The sequence below is a fragment of the Nerophis lumbriciformis genome, linkage group LG28 (genome assembly GCF_033978685.3).
Source record: "Nerophis lumbriciformis linkage group LG28, RoL_Nlum_v2.1, whole genome shotgun sequence".
In the NCBI taxonomy this organism is placed as follows: Eukaryota; Metazoa; Chordata; class Actinopteri; order Syngnathiformes; family Syngnathidae; genus Nerophis; species Nerophis lumbriciformis.
The window spans coordinates 4368010-4388766 of record NC_084575.2 but is presented as its reverse complement, the minus strand read 5'-3'; the positions used below and the strand labels follow the sequence as shown (position 1 = coordinate 4388766).

Genomic DNA, 20757 nt, shown 5'->3' with positions numbered 1-20757 from the left:
TTAAAAGGAGGTGACCCTAGTAATTTAAATAATTACAGACCAATCTCTAAACTCTCTGTTCTGGCAAAAGTGCTTGAATCCCTTATCAGTGAACAGATAAAAGACTTTTTGGACACCAACTTTATTCTGTCACCATTTCAGTCAGGTTTTGGCAGAAATCACAGTACTGTTACTGCTGCTATAAAGTTTATAAATGATGTAACTGAAGCTCTTGACAAGAAGCAGTGCTGTCTGTCCCTCTTTATTGACTTTTCAAAGGCATTTGATACTGTTGATCATGTCATTTCAATCAAACGTCTTTCAGCTATTGGTCTTTCTCAGCAAGCAGTTGGATGATTTGCAAATGACCTCACAAGCAGAGCTCAGGCTGTTCAGATAGAAGGTTCCTTCTCGGACGTACTGCAAGTGGAAAAGGGTGTCCCTCAAGGTTCTGTGTTGGGCCCATTATTAATTAATAATTAATAATGTTGGACAGAATATTCCGAACTCAACTTTCCATTCCTACGCTGATGATACTGTCATATACTGCACAGCACCCACTCCTGCTGAGGCCTTTAAATATCTACAACGTGCATTTGACAGAGTACAAGAACAACTTTGCTATCTTCAACTGCTTTTAAATGCAGAGAAAACAAAGTGTATGTTCTTTACCACATCAAAAACTGTAGGATCAGCACTGTGTGAGAACATTTGAACAAGAAATGGGCAAAACATTGTGTTAGTGTCTGCTTTTAAATATTCAAGATTTGTAATTGATGACCACTAGTTTTAAGGGGCACATTCAGTATGTTGTAAAAAAAACAGAAACTTTTACTGGGATTTTATTATAGAAACAAGTCTTGCTTTTCTTTTACTGTGAAACAGAAATTGGTGGAAACAACCTTTTTAACTGTTATTGACTATGGAGATGTGTTGTACATGAATGCTACTGCTGGTTGTCTCCACAAGCTGGATAGTGTGTACCACGGGGCACTGACATTCATCACCAACTTACTCACCATTGTGTGTTATACTCAATGGTTAACTTACTCACCATTGTGTGTTATACTCAATGGTTAACTTACTCACCATTGTGTGTTATACTCAATGGTTAACTTACTCACCATTGTGTGTTATACTCAATGGTTAACTGGACATCTTTATGTGCTCGACGCCTCAATCATTGGTATGTGTTCATCTACAAAACCATTCTGGGTATCACCCCATCTTATCTGTCTTGTCTTTTAACAAAGAAACAAGGAAGTCACAATCTTCTTTCAATGAATGTTCTGCAATTTGTCGTCCCCAAAGTAAGAACTGAACTGGGCAAGAAAGCATTTAGGTTTTCAGCAGCGAAGGCTTGGAATAACCTACAATCCAATATTCAACTTCAAACCCTTGTTACATTGAATGAGTTTAAAGCTTCTGTGAAAGGATTGCAGTCTACCTTGTCTGTATGCACATGTGTTATGTCAGCAAGTTTTAATGTTGTAAATGTCATGTTTTATGTGTTGTTTACTGTTTTTAATGTAACATTGCTGCTGCCCTCTTGGCCAGGTCTCCCTTGGAAAAGAAATATTTGATCTCAATGTGATTTTACCTGGTTAAATAAAGAAAAAAAAAAACAAAAAAGAAAAAAAACAGCTGTTTATTTGAAGTCTTAAAGAAGTCAACTACCGGTATGTGTGCAGTGCAAGGTGAAATGCAGTTATGTCATCTTCTTGTCAATAACACACACATCAATCTTTTGCATGTTGTTGCTTCCTTATTTGTCATTATTCAAAGCTGATGTTATTGTGTAGCAGCGGCAGCTGAACTCAATGTGACAACGTGTCATAGTTACGTCAGTCAGCTGGAATTAAAAATACAATTAGTTATGTCGTTAGTCCAGAATCTTCACGGTCCTCATGGACGACATAATTAGGAACCAGTACTAAAAAAAATGGTACTTGGTATACATCCCTAATCTTCACCACTAAACCTTTGAAATATGCTGACATGTGTGCTGCTAAAGGTAAATAAACAGTAGCCATATTGAATGTTTGCCTTCATTTGACCACGTGAGGTAAGGAGGACGGCCTCTAGGTCACATGGTTACACCCCAGCAATTACACTGTTGATGATTGATGAGCATTCATTTTTAAATGGTGGTGTTAAAAAGCAAGTATATCTCCATCTTTAGTTATAAATGTGGCCCCCGGATGAACATGTGTCACAAACATTGTATGAGATGATATGTGGATGTTGTGCTTACTTGGACTGTGATGAAGCTGTGAGGACTCAGGTGCTTTGTCTTCATGCTCTTCAGTCTTCACAGAGACAACAGTCAGTGGAAACTTGCTGACATCATCCTCCTCCTGCCCTACAACACACTCTCCCTCCTCTTCCTCTTTCAAATGTGAGGGCTGTGGATCCTCTAAAGTGAAACTGTACCACTGTAGATGAGGGAGACATTCTTCTTGGCGTCCAATCAGCTGATGGATGTCTACAGGACACAAACAAAACACATTTTAACTCCTACATGCTAAATATTAAATCGTACATGAAATATAGGGCTGTGGCTATTGAAAATGTTATTAATCAAGTGTTCTACTGGAAATGTTTTCGATTAATCGAGTAACTGGATAAAATAGTGTTGCTTGGTTAAAGACAAATTTAAGCAACTTTAAGACATTTCACTTAATAATGAACGGCCAATTGGTTTGAGATGGTATGAGATCAAGATGTCATCTTTAGATCAGGCTTTGTTTTTTCCACAATCACTACCACGTTAATACCAATGATTGTCACACACACACTAGGTGTGGCCGGATTGTTCTCTGCATTTGACCCATCACCCTTGATCACCCCCTGGGAGGTGAGGGGAGCAGTGAGAAGCAGCGGTGGCCGCGCCCGGGAATCATTTTTACGGGGATTTAACCCCCAATTCCAACCCTTGATGCTGAGTGCCAAGCAGGGAGGTAATGGCTCCCATTTTTATAGTCTTTGGTATGACACAAGCTACCGATCTCAGGGCGGACACTCTAACCACTAGGCCACTGAGTAGGTGGATGTAGCAGGTGTTGTAGTAGGTTAATGGCTGCACCAATATGAAGGAAATAACAGGTCAGTATAGCTTTTACACACATAAATAACTTGTCAAACCTGCCAGCTAGCAGGCTAGGTTTACAGCGTCAGTTACCATGGTAACTGACTCTGACTTTGTCTAACCTCTCTTATTTTTGGAGGTCAAACTCTGGAGCTTTACATACTCAGGAGTTTGCACTTAACCTGCTCTCTGGAATATTCCCCCGGTGACTGTGTGAGTTTTGTGTAAACATGTTGATACACTTTGTTACAAACTGAGAGGAACATCAACCTCTCATAAATATTGTGTGTCTGAACATCCTCACATGACAATTCATCTTCCTATAGACAATCTATTGAAGAAAAGTGTTCATAATAAATATAAAGTTAGTAAAGATGTGAGAGTAAGAAGTAAACAAACCTGTTGTGTGTAACACAACTTGATGTTTTTCATGTTGTCGCTCCTTCTCCTCTTTTGTTGGACAAAGTTCCTCCTCGTACTCTGCTATGGTTCTTTCGCACATTTTCACACAATCACAACACTTTACACTCACACTTGATCTCTGCTTAGCGATGTGTTTTCATCTCTCTTTGTTAGCAGCTAACAAGCTAAGCTAACTAGCAAGCTAAGCTAGCTGGAGAAGGATCAAAGTGCGCTCAGACTAATATACAAACAGTTATTATGACTCTATTTAATAGAGTGTAATAAAGGACATATATGTGTACATGGACGCACAGATTAAGAACACTGAACTGTGACGACTGCAATAACGTCTTCACCGTCAGACGCCATCTTGCTTTATCCTCGCCGTGTTTGCTTCGCGCGCAGTCTTGTCAGATCTCGCGAGAGAAACAATTAACCAGCGCTTTTCCAGATGTCGCGAGAGAAACAAGTACAAGACAGCTCTTTTCCAGGTCTCGCGAGAGAAACGATTAACCAGCTCTTTTCCTGATCTCGCGAGAGAAACAAGTACAAACCAGCTCTTTTCCAGATCTCGCGAGAGAAACAAGTAACCAGCTCTTTCCCCTCCACCCCCAGTACAACTATTTCAACATTCTGAAAATAAAAATAAACTTTTACATTTTCAAAACAAAGACATACAACTTATTTTGGTATATAAACAGTAGCTTATATGACCCCTTTAAATGATAAGTTGCCTGATCAGAGCGAGACGAGTCGTGGCTCCTCAGCTTCATGCAGGACGGAGTGGTAGGAGGCGTGGGCGAGGTTGACTGACTGCAAAAGACCACACCATTATTTTTAAATCAATCTAAATATTGCTCTAGTTGGTATTTGTGTTTTAAATCCTGTTGTAAAGGTTTGTACCTTCAACTGTAGTTGTAAATATTAAGTGGAATTTTATTATAATAACCGAATATATTCCCTCATTTTGGAATAGTTGCAATTAAAGCAATACATGAATCACAACAGCTGTAGTCTCAGCACTTTGTAGCGCCCTCTGGCGTGAGTGTAAAAGCTTACAGCACCTGGTATTCCCAGGCGGTCTCCCATCCAAGTACTAACCAGGCCCGACCCTGCTTAGCTTCCGAGATCGGACGAGATCGGGCGTGTTCAGGGTAGTATGGCCGTAAGCCGAAAGACGAGGTAAAACCAACCTTTTTAAATGGAACTTTTACAGACGGGATGGGAGACAATTGTTATTTATCTTAGAGCCTGGCGCGCATGCGTACACTAATGTGCTTTTTCTGGCTGTGTGATTGTCTTCCTTTGCTACGGCGGTCAAGTTGCTTTCACGGTGGATATTTGCCTCCGGAGCTCCAGCGGAAGCTCCCCCTCACTGTGCCCACACTGCTCTCTCATGCTGCGGGGAGATTGCAGGAGAGGTGCCGCTCTCAACACTACTTTATGCTTAGGGACCGTCAATAAATTACTATTGTCTTCGAAGATGTATATCTGCTACATCAAAACACTGATTCATCTAAAAGGAGGTCAAATAAATAGTCCTACATTTTTAATATCGTTCCTGATTTTATCATTTAAATATTTTTTTAATATAAACAATAATTATTTGTTTTAAACGTCTCCATGTCATCATGCAACTTAGTAACCAAATTCCACTTTATATTAGTCGTGCTAACCTTTTATTTTAAAATAGGGTCAAAAACATTTTGATATTAAAAATAAATGTTTCTTTTCAATAGATTCCTGGTCATATGAGCTAAAATCCCAAATTCACTTGATATTTGAAGTGTTTTCTCTAATGTGTTTCACACCTTTTTGTTTTAAAATGTAAGTTTAATTGGATTTTATATAAATTTGTAATATTGAAAACCATGGTTTCATTTTTAGCTCCCGCAACAACTACGACTATCCAACATAAAACCAACTTTACTCTCATTTGAAGCTAATAAAAATGTTGATAATTATCTGTATAAGATATATCATCACGCACATGATTTTTATTTAAAAACTTTTTTTTAGTAAAAACCCTATTTTAAAATAAAAGGGTGTGCGTTACACTAAAAGGTTAGCATGACTATTTAGTGGAATTAGGTTACCAAGTTGTATGACATTGAGACTATTGGGAAAATACCCTTATTTTTTTATATCAAACATGGATATAATGTTAAAATTATGAAATAATGGGTATGCACAATAAGGAGGTATGACTAATTATTTACTTTCTTTTAGATGAATCAGTGTTTTGATGTAGCAGATATACATTTTTCAAGGCAATGGTGATTTATTGACGGTCCCTACGCATAAAGCAGTGTTGAGAGCTGTGATTCAGCACCCCCCGCCACCCCAAAAGAGACAAGCGGTAGAAAATGGATGGAGAGCTGCACCTCACACAGCCACAAAAAGCACATTAGTGTATGCATGCGCGACAGGCTCTAAGATAAATAATAATTGTCTCTCACCCCCTGTGATGAGGTGGCGACTTGTCCAGGGTGTACCCCGCTTTCCGCCCGAATGCAGCTGAGATAGGCCCCAGCACTCCCCGCGACTCCAAAAGGGACAAGCGATAGACAATGGATGGATGGATGTCTCTCAGCCCGTCTGTAAGAGTTCCATTTAAAAAGATTGTTTTTACCTCGTCTCTCGGCTTACAGCCATACTACCCTGAACACGTCCGATCTCGGAAGCTAAGCAGGGTCGGGCCTGGTTAGTACTTGGATGGGAGACCGCCTGGGAATACCAGGTGCTGTAAGCTTTTACACTCACGCCAGAGGGCGCTGTTTCTACTTCTTGCAAAAGAAAACAATGGTTTTTATTTCACTTTCAGTTCAATTTACCCTAACCTGTCTAATATTTATCCATCTTTGAGCTGTTTTTGCCATCTTACCCGGCTACAAAAACACATATTATAAATTGACCAGTCACGGACTTTTGAGCGCTGATAGTCCGTCAATATGTTCAACACCGGGGTGATATGAACCAATCAGCGTGCCTTATTCCAACATCTCACACTTTCTAAGCCAATCAGATCCGCCTCTGTCCAACTTTCTTCAACACATTTAATATTTGGCCAATGACAGAACGGCTGGTTTACTTCCGGCCTCATTAGCATATTTCAACATTTAACCAATCACGGATGATGATGACATTCCGCTACCTCCCAAGAAAGGAACTTCTTTTCAAAACAACATTTTATACTTTTTTAACACTTGAACGTTCAGACCATATTTAATTTTCTGCAGCTGATAAGAAGAGGGGAGAGTATTATTCACCTGTTCACGTTTAGTAAGGTGAAGATACACAACTACAAGAAGTGAATGCAGTAACAGTTTGGCCCTACAGACGTTCTAGCAATATAACAATATAACAATGTATCATAATTAATACACAATATGAGAATGTGTGCTGTATAAATGAATTAATTAATTACTTAATTTAATTACAACACAACAGGAGCAAAATCATGACAGTAATATGCAGGGATTACCTAAACTGATGTGTTGTGTTATTTTATTAATATGAAAATGTTGTTGTTGATTGTTTTATTTCATTTATAATTAATTGAACACAACATTAAACCGAGTACAAGACCAAATGTGCCAGATTTTGCTAATGTATTGTGTTGGTTAACAATAGGAAATATATGACAATGATTTACTCGTCAATTACTTTATTTTATTTATAAAAGTTTAGACCCAAAATTAAAAGGCATACAAGAGCCCATGTGTTTAAAAAGTATTAGTTTGCATTTCTCTTGAAGGACTTGGATCAATAAAGGCAGACACAACGTCTTCAAATCATGTCAGACTCGAGGTGGACTGTTGGCCTGAAACAGCTTGTCAGCACTGGGACCTGAAAAATACTCCTGACTTAAAAATACTCATACATAAAAACAAAACAAAAAAAGAGCAAACAGGTGAAAGTAACGAAAAAAGTTGCAATGTTGACTCTTATAACACAAGGTGTTTTTTTCCTTTAAAGCTGTCATTGCTCAAAAAATAATAATGAATCAAAATAATGTTGTTATGAATTATTGACCTATTGAAGGCTCCAATTACTGCACATTAAAAATTCCACTTTTAAATATTTGTTGGGGGAAATATTACATATTTTGTGTGTTTGCATATAAAAGGCAACATTTTCTTTGACAAAAATAGCATAAAATATAAAATATATTAACGTATAATTGACGGATAGATCTGAAGTTGATATCAAAGTTTATAGGTTTAAAGTTTAAAAAAAAAAAAAAGCGTCTGATGTTGTGGGAGAACACCTTGCAGCCATAACTCGGGGCGGGGCGGGGTTTGGTGGTAGCGGGCGTGTATATTGTAGCCCGGAAGAGTTAGGGCTTCATGGGATTCTGGGTATTTGTTCTGTTGTGTTTATGTTGTGTTACAGTGCGGATGTTTTCCCGGAATGTGTTTGTCATTCTTGTTTGGTGTGGGTTCACAGTGTGGCGCATATTTTTAACAGTGTTCAACTTGTTTATACGGCCACCCTCAGTGTGACCTGTATGGCTGTTGATCAAGCATGTCTTGTAGTCACTTACGTGTGTCTACAGAAGCCAAATACAACATGTGACTGGGCTGGCACGCTGTTTGTACAGGCTGTAGAGGACGCTAAAGGCAGTGCCATCACGGCACGCCCTTAGTATTATTGTCTGGGTGAAAATCGGCAGAAATTCGGGAGAATGGTTGCCCCTGGAGATTTCCGGGAGGGGCACTGAAATTCGGGAGACTCCCGGAAAAATCGGGAGGGTTTACAAGTATGACGCTGTCAAGGGCCATTCATATAAAACTTGCGGGCCGTACTAACATTACATTTTCATATTAAGGTGCGGGCCGCAAAATAACGTCTCGCAGGCCGCAATTGGCCCGCGGGCCGCGTGTTCGAGACCACTGCCCTAGTGTGTGAATATGAGTGTGAATGTTGTCTATCTGTGTTTCCCCTGTGAAGAGGTGGCGACTTGTCCAGGGTGTACCCCGCCTTCCGCCTGAATGCAGCTGAGATAGGCTACATCACCCCCCGCGACCCCGAAAGGGACAAGCGGTAGAAAATGGATGGATATTTCTTTTCAAAATATTCCTGGTCATATGACCTAAAATCTCAAATTCACTTGATATTCGAAGTGTTTTTTTCTAATGTCATTCACACCTTTTTGTTTTAAAATGTAAGTTTAATTGGATTTTATATACATTTGTAATATTGAACATCTTGGTTTCTTTTCTAGCTCCTGCTACAACTACGAATATCCAACATGTAACCAAATTAACTCTCAATTAGAGCTAAAATAAAATATATATTTTTGATAATTACCTTTATAATATTTATCATGAACTATGACTCACAACTACGACTCTTACTGGCCTACTGCCTTCAGTAATGGCACCATTACCGATAGTTCGGAAATCGGCACAATCTTGTGGGTTTTTTTTAGCCAGGGAACAAACAAGGATTGTCCCAATTCAGCTGGTATACATCCACTGTTGTAAATGATGTTGCACAACGTTAATAACTTGTTAATAATTTTGTAGTGTATTTTCCGTAACATAGGGCACACCAGATTATAAGGCGCACTGCCGATGAGCAGGTCTAGTCAGGTCTATTTTATACAAAAGGTGCACCGGATTGCAAGGCACATTAAAGGGGTCATATTGTGATTTTTTTTTCTAAATTTAAAACCCTTCCTTGTGGTCTACATAACTTGTAATGGTGGTTCCGTCCATCCATTTTCTACCGTTTGTTCCTTTCAGGGTCACGGGGGGTGCTGGAGCCTATCTCAGTTCTTTGGTGAAAATGTTTCATAAATTATGTTTTACAGATCATCTTCAAGCCGTCTTCTGACCGACGCTTCAGGATGTTTTGTGGGCGGTCTTATTTGCGTGGCTTGGACAGCGTCTTCTCCCCCTCATCTTTGTTGTAGCGGTGTAGCGTGCAAGGACGGGAGTAGAAGAAGTGTCAAAAGATGGAGCTAACTGTTTTAATGACATTCAGACTTTACTTCAATCAATAACGGAGCAGCATCTCCTCATCCGTGGCTCACTAGTGCAACAACAACGCCGGAAATGTTTCCCGTGAAAAACCGTCCGACTCTCTAATAACTAAAGTCCGTGGGTGAATAATGTAAACTCACGACACCGGTAGTTTTTAGGGCTTCCATGGCGAGATATAAGTTAGAACTTTACACTACTTTATATTAGAAATGGCAACAGCAGAAGATGAATGTCTCATAACAAGAAGATAGAGAAAAAGAAGAAGCTTATCGACTGCGGTGTCGATATGGTGCCGGACTACAATGGCGGAGGCGCGCAAATTGTCAGGACTTATGCAGATCCAAATACACATCAGCAGGTACCAGAAGGTAATAAAAGTTGATTTTGCATTATATTGTGTAACAAAACGCCATATGTCTCCTAATAGGTGCCATTTTGCGGTCCTTATACACACACACACCATAATAAAAGCCGTATGTTGAATCATAGCACCTCTGACTACGCTAGCCGTAATGCTCCGACAATCCATCAAGCGTTGCTGCTTCTTAGCTTACCAAAGTCATATTAAAACATTTTGAAAGATTGTTATGTTCAAAATTCTCAGGCACCAAATAAAATAGCTTCGAGGTCGGTAAGCACAACCAGAATTATTCTGTCGATTTTTTAAAAAAATTATGAATTTTAAGTGTGCCTTATAGTCCAGAAAATACGGTATCATGTTCATTTCGAGCTTTCAGTGATGATTCTGTTGGTATATCATCTGGACCGTTAGCTTTTCCTTTCTTTATTGTAAATATTGCAGTTATTACTTCCCCTGTTATAATATTATGTCCATCAGTTAACTCTATAAATTGCATTTTTGCTCAGTTTGTGTCATCATATAGCTCAGTTACATATTCAACCCATCTGGTTGCTATCCGTTTTGGTCTTTGATAGCTGCCTTTTTCCTAGTTTTTCTATGTGATTTTCCACCCCGACGCATCACTACCTTATCGTGATGAGATGGTTCGCGCGCCTCCATGACCTCAAGAGCTATGTCAGCTGGAGTCTAATACTCCTGGCAGGGTCTCCCATGCCGAACAGGTCGAAGGGTAGAGACCAGACCAAGAGTGATCCCACCAGTTCTCCAGGTTAGGAGTTAGACTTAGGGCCAATAACCCGCTCCCGTAAAAAAGAGTTTATTACAGAAACCCATAGCAGAGCAAATTCACTAGCGGGAAACGCTGTAGCTAGTCCTCGAAATGAGAGAGACACCATGACCCAAGGGCCAAAGCCAACAGAACCAACGGGACGCCCTAAGGCCGAAAAAGCTTCTGCTGCACCCCAGAAAAACGATGAAGATTGGAAATTGTAAGGTTCGAACACTTTACACAAGTGGCAATATAGCACTGGCAGCAAAATAACTAACCACCAAAGGAATCAACATCATAAGAACCTGCTAAACACACTGGACAGAACAAGGAAAAGTAGAATTGGCAGAAGGAGAAACAATCATTTACTCTGGAAGAGACGACGACAACCACAGGCAAGGCGCAGGCATACTAATGTCAAAAACTGCAGTAAGAGCCCTGATTGATTGGACACCTGTCAACGAAATAAATATTTAAGCCAGGTACCATTCCCAACACATCAAACTGACTTTCATACACACCTATGCCCCAACAGAATATGCAGAAGAACAAGCTAAGGACAAATTCTACAAGACGTACTTGACAGGAGGAGCAAACACGACATGTTGATTGTGACAGGGTTATGAGAGAGTCATGGGCAAACATGGGCTCGGAAGAAAGAACAACAATGGAGAACGACTCTGCCAAATGTGTGACATGAATGAGCTGGTCAAAACTGGGACTCGGTTCCCACAAAAAGACATACACAAGGCAACATGGGTATCTCCAGATGGGAAGACCAAGAATCAGATAGATCATACACTTGTCAATAATCGTTTCAGGAATTCAGCAAATGATATACAAGAGCGGGCAGCACGGTAGAAGAGGGGTTAGTGCATGTGCCTCACAATACGAAGGTCCTGAGCAGTCCTGGGTTCAATCCCGGAATCAGGATCTTTCTGTGTGGAATTTGCATGTTCTCCCCGTGACTGCGTGGGTTCTCTCCAGGTACTCCGGCTTCCTCCCACCTCCAAAAACATGCACCTGGGGATAGGCCCCTCCCACCTCCAAAGACATGCACCTGGGGATAGGTTGATTGGCAACACTAAATGGTCCCTAGTGTGTGAATGTGAGTGTGAATGTTGTCTGTCTATCTGTGTTGGCCCTGCGATGAGGTGGCGACTTGTCCAGGGTGTAGCCCGCCTTCCGCCCGAATGCAGCTGAGATAGGCTCCAGCACCCCCCGCGACCCCAAAAAGGGACAAGCGGTAGAAAATAGCTGGATATATAAGAGCATACAGGTCTGCAGACATCGGAAGGGACCACTATTTGGTTTGCACAACAATTAGGCTGAGGCTTAAGAGAAAACCTAATGAGAAGAAAAGTGCCAGAGTCAGGTATGACGCGGCAAAGCTGAGGAAGGAAAACATCTGGAAGACATTTCCCATCAGTCTAAGAAATAGGTACCAAGTCTTGGAGGAGGAGAAGCAGGGTGGAGTGGAAGATGAAGAGGTGGAACGCGACTTCAGAGTAATGGAGAAGGCTTACATGGAAGTAGCCGAGGCAGTCCTGGGCAGACCATCATCTTTTGCAGATAGATCATTGTTTTCAAGCTTCATGTGGCAGCCTCCTAATGTTAAGTGTTACCAAGCTCCTTGTGGCCGCCTCGTGATTGTAAGTAATAGGTTATGTGTTTTGTGATCTCTATCATTGTCATCCTTTTGATGTGATACATGCTAATTCTCTTTAGTCTCTATTTCAGGATTATGATTGTGGCAGTGTAAAGAATGCAGTTTGGAACTAGCAAGCAGGTATTTGTTGTTGCAGCATTTTAGGCAGACTCATGGGCATTTAAGGGGCAGTTATCGCTATCCATGTCCATATACACATTGCCCATGCAGTTTTAGTGAGCTACTAAATCATTCATACAAAGTTCATGGTAAACAGCAAACTCCCACATGCAAAGACCTAACGACAAAAAGAGATTATTTTCAACACATAAATCGACATCTGAGGCGTAATGAAACGGTTCCATGTATATTTTTAGCTTGCTCATTTAAAACAAATGTATATAGTACATTTAACACACACAAAAGCAGGAAACACAACCAACATTCATTGATAGATTTTAGAGCTAATGTCAGACAAATCTGAAGCTGGGCCAATAGAGTCTGTCGATACAGATCATGAATTTGAAACACTTAGTTGTGACAGTGACGTGCAGTGAGGTTGATGGCTGGTGAGGCACTGACTTCATCACAGTCAGATTTACAAACATATGAACCCTAAAGAGTATCTTATTCACCATTTGATTGGCAGCAGTTAACGGGTTATGTTTAAAAGCTCATACCAGCATTCTTCCCTGCTTGGCACTCAGCATCAAGGCTTGGAATTGGGGGTTAAATCACCAAAAATGATTCCCAGGCGCGGCGCCGCTGCTGCCCACTGCTCCCCTCACCTCCCAGGGGTTTATCAAGGGGATGGGTCGAATACAGACGACACATTTCATTACACCTAGTGTGTGTGTGTGACAATCATTGCTACTTTAACTTAACTTTAACTTTACACATACAAACTGTAGCACACAAAAAAGCACATTTAATAAAAAAAACGTTATTATGGTCTTACCTTTACTTACAAATTAAGTCCATGCGCCGCAACTAAAGGCCTCACTTAAACTTTCCACGTGCAAGATTGAATCTATTTAAAAAAGTGTAACCGAGGGTTTATAAATGTGGCCTATACTGTATGAAACTACAAAATAACAAACACGGAGGCTCCAGTTTACACCACTTTATTTACCTTCTTTCAAAAACTTCCGCTCCACCCCATGTCATCACTTCCGCTCTTAGCGCCTTCAAAATAAGAGCTCGAGGCATATACTGTATAACAGCGCATAACAGGAACTTAACATCACAAAGAGGAAAGCCCATGAAAATAGGTTACAAAAGTTATTTAATAAGAAGCCAAAAAGTGCAAAAACAATAATGTTCGTGTTGGAGGAGTTGTGAATTAGGTACACCTGCAGTCTGCAGGTGTACCTAATGTTGTGGCCCTGCAGTCATTCACAACTCCTCCAACACGAACATTATTGTTTTTGCACTTTTTGGCTTCTTATGAAATACATTTTTTAAATAGATTCAATCTTGCACGTGGAAAGTTTAAGTGTGGGCTTTAGTTGATATAACAATTCTACGGCGGGGGTGCAGGAGGCGGGGCTACTGGAGCCTCAGCCAGTGCGTCTTTTGCAGCCGTTTTATGATTGCTCAGCACAATAAATACGTTACACACATACAGTTGTTGACAAAATACACTGTACATTATATACCTCAGCTAACTAAACTATGGAAATGTATAATATAATTCATATAGCAATACGGTCTCACTGCACAGCAGGCCAGCAGTTAGCCAAGTCATTGTGCAATCCATGTTGAGGCACTGAGTGACGTGCCTCAACTGGCTGCTGTTCACCGCACCGTCTCTTCTCAGTATTTGAACGGCAAATGTGAAAATTCAGCGATTTTGAATAAAAATAATCTAAAACTGGTGAAGTTAAATGGAAAATAACTGTATAGTATAATCACTGGATACATATAACAATTTAATTAAAAAAAAATCTTTTTACATTTTTTTTCTTTCCATGATGACAGGTGAGGCCCCGCCTCACCTACCTCTAGTGGCTGCACGTCACTGAGTTGTGATGATGCAACAATTGAAATTGCAAATATCTATTGAACAGGAAATTGCTTGTATTTTATTGAAGTTATAAAATATTGTTCATATTCTAAAGTCAGTTATTGATGAGGTCTTAAGTACAGCATCTTGGCCTGTCACAAAAGTTTTAGTTTGCGATGTATTTCAGCATCATAAACTACAAGTTCAAGAGTCACTAACTGATGAGCTGTCCACTGTCCTATGCCAATCTAATCAATTAGGCGTAGCTATCGCAAAGGACGGCCCCCTTGCTACTGCATATAAACGTAAACAGTACTAAACATCTCACTTTTCTGTTTTAGAGCCAGTTGAGTACATACCAGATGCCCAGTGGAATAAGGCCAAGGCAAAGCTGCAGCCAACTTCAAGAAAGCGACAAAGGCTGAAGTTTACTACATACCACTGCACCCAAAAGGCCAAACCACAGAAAGCTTGGAAAGTGAGAGAATGGCTTTGTTGTCAGAAATAAAAAAGCGTGACAATGAAGTGGTGATAAAAGCAAAAATGGAAAAAAAAACCTTCTCCCACAGACGACGAGAGGTCGTTGAACAGAGGCTCATGATAGAGGGATTCAAAAAGTGGTGGCCTGCCCTGTTCCAGCAGAGTGAAGTAAGTTAACTTGTATTTTTATGTATTTAACTGTAAGAAAATGGCAAATTTTTCTAAATACATTTGATTGAATATTTTTCAGACTAATGAGGAGTTCTTGTGGATCACTACAAAGCCACTGCAGTCAAAGTTTGTGTCACAACTGGACCACTTTTCACTCAAGCTGATGCACATCTTCAAAAGCAGAGGAGGAGTGAAGGGGCAACAAATCAAAGAAGTTCTGGCAAACATAGATTTGGTAAGTAGAAATGGTAGAACTGTTTTATTGAATTGATTTATTTATATATAGTAAGTGGCCTAAGCTTTGTGCAAAATAGTTTAGTGTTTCCCTTTCATTCATCCACTTTTTTGGTGTGCAAAGCAACTACAAGCTGGTTTGTGGCCTTTATGGTTGTGTGCCCTGCTCAGAAATGTGTTACAGATGTTATACTCTAGTCTTCAGAAGCTGTGCTGGTTTATCTAGTTTTCTTTACACCCTCTAGTCAACTTGCCCCCCTCCCTGTGCCACTGTTGCACCAATATTTAGCTACATTCTGTTGAGATTTTCCACCCTGCTTTAGTGTGACGACATTGACATCAGGAGGGAGTGCATCCTGAGAAGCCTTGTTATCTACCTCAATGAAGATCCACACACTTTCTTCAAGGAATATCTGCTAAGTTAATAGTTTGTGTTACACAGTAGCATGAAATAGTCTTACCCATTCTTATTTACATATATTGTGGTCCTCGGAGCTCAACACACTACATACAACTTTTTGAATAAACAATGGGGCTCTTTGAATTTTTATTTTTGTTTGCAATCACTGGTAAGTGCAAGAAAAGACAGAGTCAGAGTCTCCTAAGCTGGTAGTGGCAAACGGGCGGAGGCCCTGTGGAGTAAAACAGCTATTTCTGTGCCACAGGTCCATCTCTATAGAGATGTGGTTGCCTAAAGGATCATGCTGCAGCAATTGCATTATGTTCATGGCTGCTTGCTCAACTTATTTACTGGCCAATTTCAAACATTATATTATTATATATAATATATATATGCCACAAAACAATGCATTTTCTGCTAGTGGTGTTCAGCATTTTACCTAACACAAGTGTTCTGTTTTTGTGTTGTTGTTCAGGCCTCCGCCACTGAGGATGCAGAAAGGGACATTGCCCTCACAGTCATTGGATATACAAACCCCGTTTCCATATGAGTTGGGAAATTGTGTTAGATGTAAATATAAACGGAATACAATGATTTGCAAATCATTTTCAACCCATATTCAGTTGAATATGCTACAAAGACAACATATTTGATGTTCAAACTCATAAACTTTTTTTTTTTTTTTGCAAATAATCATTAACTTTAGAATTTGATGCCAGCAACACGTGACAAAGAAGTTGGGAAAGGTGGCAATAAATACTGATAAAGTTGAGGAATGCTCATCAAACACTTATTTGGAACATCCCACAGGTGAACAGGCTAATTGGGAACAGGTGGGTGCCATGATTGGGTATAAAAGTAGATTCCATGAAATGCTCAGTCATTCACAAACAAGGATGGGGCGAAGGTCACCACTTTGTCAACAAATGCGTGAGCAAATTGTTGAACGGTTTAAGTAAAACCTTTCTCAACCAGCTATTGCAAGGAATTTAGGGATTTCACCATCTACGATCCGTAATATCATCAAAAGGTTCAGATAATCTGGAGAAATCACTTCACGTAAGCAGCTAAGCCCGTGACCTTCCATCCCTCAGGCTGTACTGCATCAACAAGTGACATCAATGTGTAAAGGATATTACCACATGGGCTCAGGAACACTTCAGAAACCCACTGTCAGTAACTACAGTTGGTCGCTACATCTGTAAGTGCAAGTTAAAAATCTCCTATGCAAGGCGAAAACAGTTTATCAACAACACCCAGAAACGCCGTCGGCTTCGCTGGGCCTGAGCTCATCTAAGATGGACTGATACAAAGTGGAAAAGTGTTCTGTGGTCTGACGAGTCCACATTTCAAATTGTTTTTGGAAACTGTGGACGTTGTGTCCTCCGGACCAAAGAGGAAAAGAACCATCCGGATTGTTATAGGCACAAAGTGTAAAAGGCAGCATGTGTGATGGTATGGGGGTGTATTAGTGCCCAAGACATGGGTAACTTACACATCTGTGAAGGCGCCATTAATGCTGAAAGGTACATACAGGTTTTGGAGCAACATATGTTGCCATCCAAGCAACATTACCATGGACGCCCCTGCTTATTTCAGCAAGACAATGCCAAGCCACGTGTTACATCAACGTGGCTTCATAGTAAAAGAGTGCGGGTACTAGACTGGCCTGCCTGTAGTCCAGACCTGTCTCCCATTGAAAATGTGTGGTGCATTATGAGGCCTAAAATAGCACAACGGAGACCCCCGGACTGTTGAACAACTTAAGCTGTACATCAAGCAAGAATGGGAAAGAATTCCACCTGAGAAGCTTCAAAAATGTGTCTCCTCAGTTCCCAAATGTTTACTGAGTGTTGTTAAAAGGAAAGGCCATGTAACACAGTGGTGAACATGCCCTTTCCCAACTACTTTGGCACGTGTTGCAGCCATGAAATTCTAAGTTAATTATTATTTGCAAAAAAAAGAAAAGTTTATGAGTTTGAACATCAAATATGTTGTCTTTGTAGTGCATGCAACTGATTAGGGTTGAAAATTATTTGCAAATCATTGTATTCTGTTTATATTTACATCTAACACAATTTCCCAACTCATATGGAAACAGGGTTTGTACATAATGTGTGGAGATGGCGATAGGCAGCCAGAGGATGTGGGAGTTTTTATCGTAGGCTTTAAAGTCCTGAGCAACGTGGACATTGTCATCATGAGGGTCATAATGATATTTGGCCTCATTTATGCCCTTGATCTAAGCTTTGCAGACAACCTCAAGTACACATTTGAGTTTTCCCAGAAGATCCTAATGAACCTGGATGGGCACAAGCTGAACACAAAGATACAGCAGCTGGAAATCAAGTTGTTTGCATGAGAGGTGAACACTTGTTGACAAACTTCATCATCGGATCTTTATTTTTGCTTCTATTGTTTTTGCCTTCATTCTCACCCATTTAAGACAATATGACCTACAACATTTTCAACTTGAGAATTGGACTCAGAATTGACTAAGTTACAGGGAAGAAGAGTGAAGTGCTGAAGTACACAATCAACATATGAAATGCAGTCATGGGGAGTGGAGAGAGATGACTTTAGGGTTTAGACTGGATCAACTTTACCTCCACATTTGATCTCTGAGTGTGACGACCCTCCACACTTCTCTCCTCCGTTTCATCACTCAACTCAGGATAAATGGATTGAGTTCCATTCAAGATTTTGGATTTTTATTTATTGAATAGCTAGAACTGTCTCATGTTTTGTTTTTACTTGCTTACATTCAAAAGCTATTTGCTAACATCCCATTAATATCAAATTCCTGGTCTGTGAATGTTAAGTTTTTCTTATTTATTTTTGTTTGTTGCCAATTTGATGCATGGGAATTTTGTAGTTGCCTTGTTTTCTTTTCTTTACTGAATGCAGCTGAGATAGGCTCCCGCAACCCCAAAAGGGACAAGCGGTAGAAAATGGATGGATGGAACTCTAGTACATTAAGGCTAATGGCTACATTAGCACACTTGCGCAGGACTCAAATGTGTTTTTGCAGTTTCCTGAGTGTTAATTTTACACCACTTTAAACTATTTTAGAGAACCATTTCTCGTAAAGTTTGCTTTAAGTTATTTAAGAAAAGGTAAAACTGTTTCTTGGTGTTTTATAACTAAGACTGAGTTCTCTATGCTTTGTATCAAGTCAATTTGACATCTTTGTTTATATAAAACTAAGTTCTTGGTCTGTGTTGGTACGCAAATCTGACATCTTTATGTAAAATGGACTTCTTGATGTTTTGTTTTCACTCAAACGCAACATTTTGGTTTGTGTTTGCAAGTAACTTTGACATCTTGTGGTGTTATATTCAAGATTGTTGAATTAAAAATACCAACCAGGTTTTGTCTGATGTGTTTTTATGGGATCTAGGGTGATTTTTAGCTTGCTTAATTTCCAATCAATTTTGAGTTGGGCACATATAAATCAATTTCACTTAGTAACTAAAATAATTTCATTTTAGCTGTATTTGTTAAAAATTAGTCTGACAAATGTAAATCAATTTCGCTTAGTTATTGCAATAATTTCAGTTTGGCTTTATTTGCTAAAAATTAGTTGGATTAACACATTTTTGCTGAATTGTGAGAATGTACTAATTTTGAGTTGGGGCAACATATATTTGTTGGATGGAAATCCTGCCCTCATTTTAATTGAGTTTATCCAATCAGTCATTTTTTTTAGCGTGTGGTGTCATTTTTCTAGCTGTTAAGAGAAGTATTTGATCTTAAATATATAAATAATCCTCCATATTGGCAGCCATAATGATTCATTTATTCAGCAGAGCATTAAAACTTGGATCTGACAAAAAGTAAACACAAATGCTGTCTTCCTCGCTGATAAAACATGATAGCAACATGCATCTGCTAGCTCATGATCGCCCCCACTTCTCACCGTGGCGAGTTGGAGTACTACAAGTGGTGCTTAAAGCTGTATTTTTAGTCTTATTATCAAGGAATAATGAGGTCACACTTATATTAAAACATTAATGCTAAGGTTTCGTCCAGTAGTGGACCGGTAACGTCTGATGATGATGATGATGAAGATGTATCTGTGCAAGTGAACAATTGGATCCACAAGGGACAACAACCCTTTCCACAGACTACACACACACATCAGAAACATAAATGTTAGAAGCCTACAACAATATATGTGAAGAAGACTTTAGGATTAAAAGTGAAGATGTGAGGTGAAATAAGTACAAATGCAGCAATAAAAACAAGCAACTCCACTCACGATGGCTCTAAAGTTCAGTGATGTGTTGCTAACTTCAGCATTTTTCTTCTTTGTTGATGTTTTGCAGTAGTTAACATCCATGATGTAACAATGCTGCTAATCTACCAGAGTCCACATTTTGTTAACCATTTTATTCATTCATACTTTTAATTGGATAATAACAATAAAATGCAATGGAAAAAAATGTGTGAAAAAAACCCAAATGAAAATAATAAGATGTCCTCTCTTTAACAATGACAAAATACAATAACATAGTAGCTGTGGAGTTAAAAACTCAGAAGTGGCAGTAATCCATGCCCTACGTGGTCAAAATCAGTGAAAACTACAATTCCCAGAATGCCGAGGTAAAATGGTCGCCAAATTACTAATTGAAGGCAGGTGAAAAGGAAGGAGGTCAGTCAGACTCATTCACCAAACAAACTACATGGAAGGAAGAACAGCTAGCAGCCACAACCGCAAGATCCACTCAACAAGTTTCTCCAAACACACCAGTGGTCGGTGAATATGCTTCATTTGATGACGATGGAAATGTTTGATATGCTTAACTTGAACCTGCAAGCTTGTTAAATTGCTTACTGAACTATCCTCATTTGTTTGTTTAAACTGCTGCCTTCAACTTAAATTACTGCATTACATTTGTAAAACATTGTTTGAAAATAGCTGTGTAATCACATTGTTAACATCTCTGTTTTTGTGGTTTAAAGGTTTACAACCTACTGATGATTTTGAAGATCAACTGAAATTAAACCAACAATGCTTCAAGTTGGAAAATAAAAAGTTGATCGATTGGAAATCGTGAGTTGTCCCTGGGTCCTTTTTGGAGTAGAAGAGTGGAACTTAACAGTTGTAAATTAGCGGAGCAGCCTGGACTGAAGATTAAGGGCTTCAAGATCCAGAAAATCTGTGGACGCTGGAATAAAGGAAATAAAAGATGGCCGAAGAGGTATTGGGGAAGCCAGTCAAGATCCT

The 20757-nt window shown here is 39.6% G+C and overlaps 2 protein-coding genes, 1 non-coding gene and 1 pseudogene across 3 annotated transcripts in view; 2 read left to right on the top strand and 2 right to left on the bottom strand.

Moving 5' to 3' along the window:
- LOC140680121 (uncharacterized) overlaps window positions 1-20757 on the top strand; it is a 1112395-nt gene that overhangs the window by 62187 nt on the left and 1029451 nt on the right. The window lies entirely within an intron of this gene.
- Window positions 1-20757, bottom strand: part of LOC140680134 (uncharacterized) — a 129924-nt gene that overhangs the window by 5261 nt on the left and 103906 nt on the right. The window lies entirely within an intron of this gene.
- On the bottom strand, window positions 4522-4640 carry LOC133571137 (5S ribosomal RNA). The gene has a single exon (XR_009810295.1). It is a non-coding gene; the product is annotated as a 5S ribosomal RNA (ribosomal RNA).
- LOC133571264 (5S ribosomal RNA) lies at window positions 6113-6221 on the top strand (annotated as a pseudogene).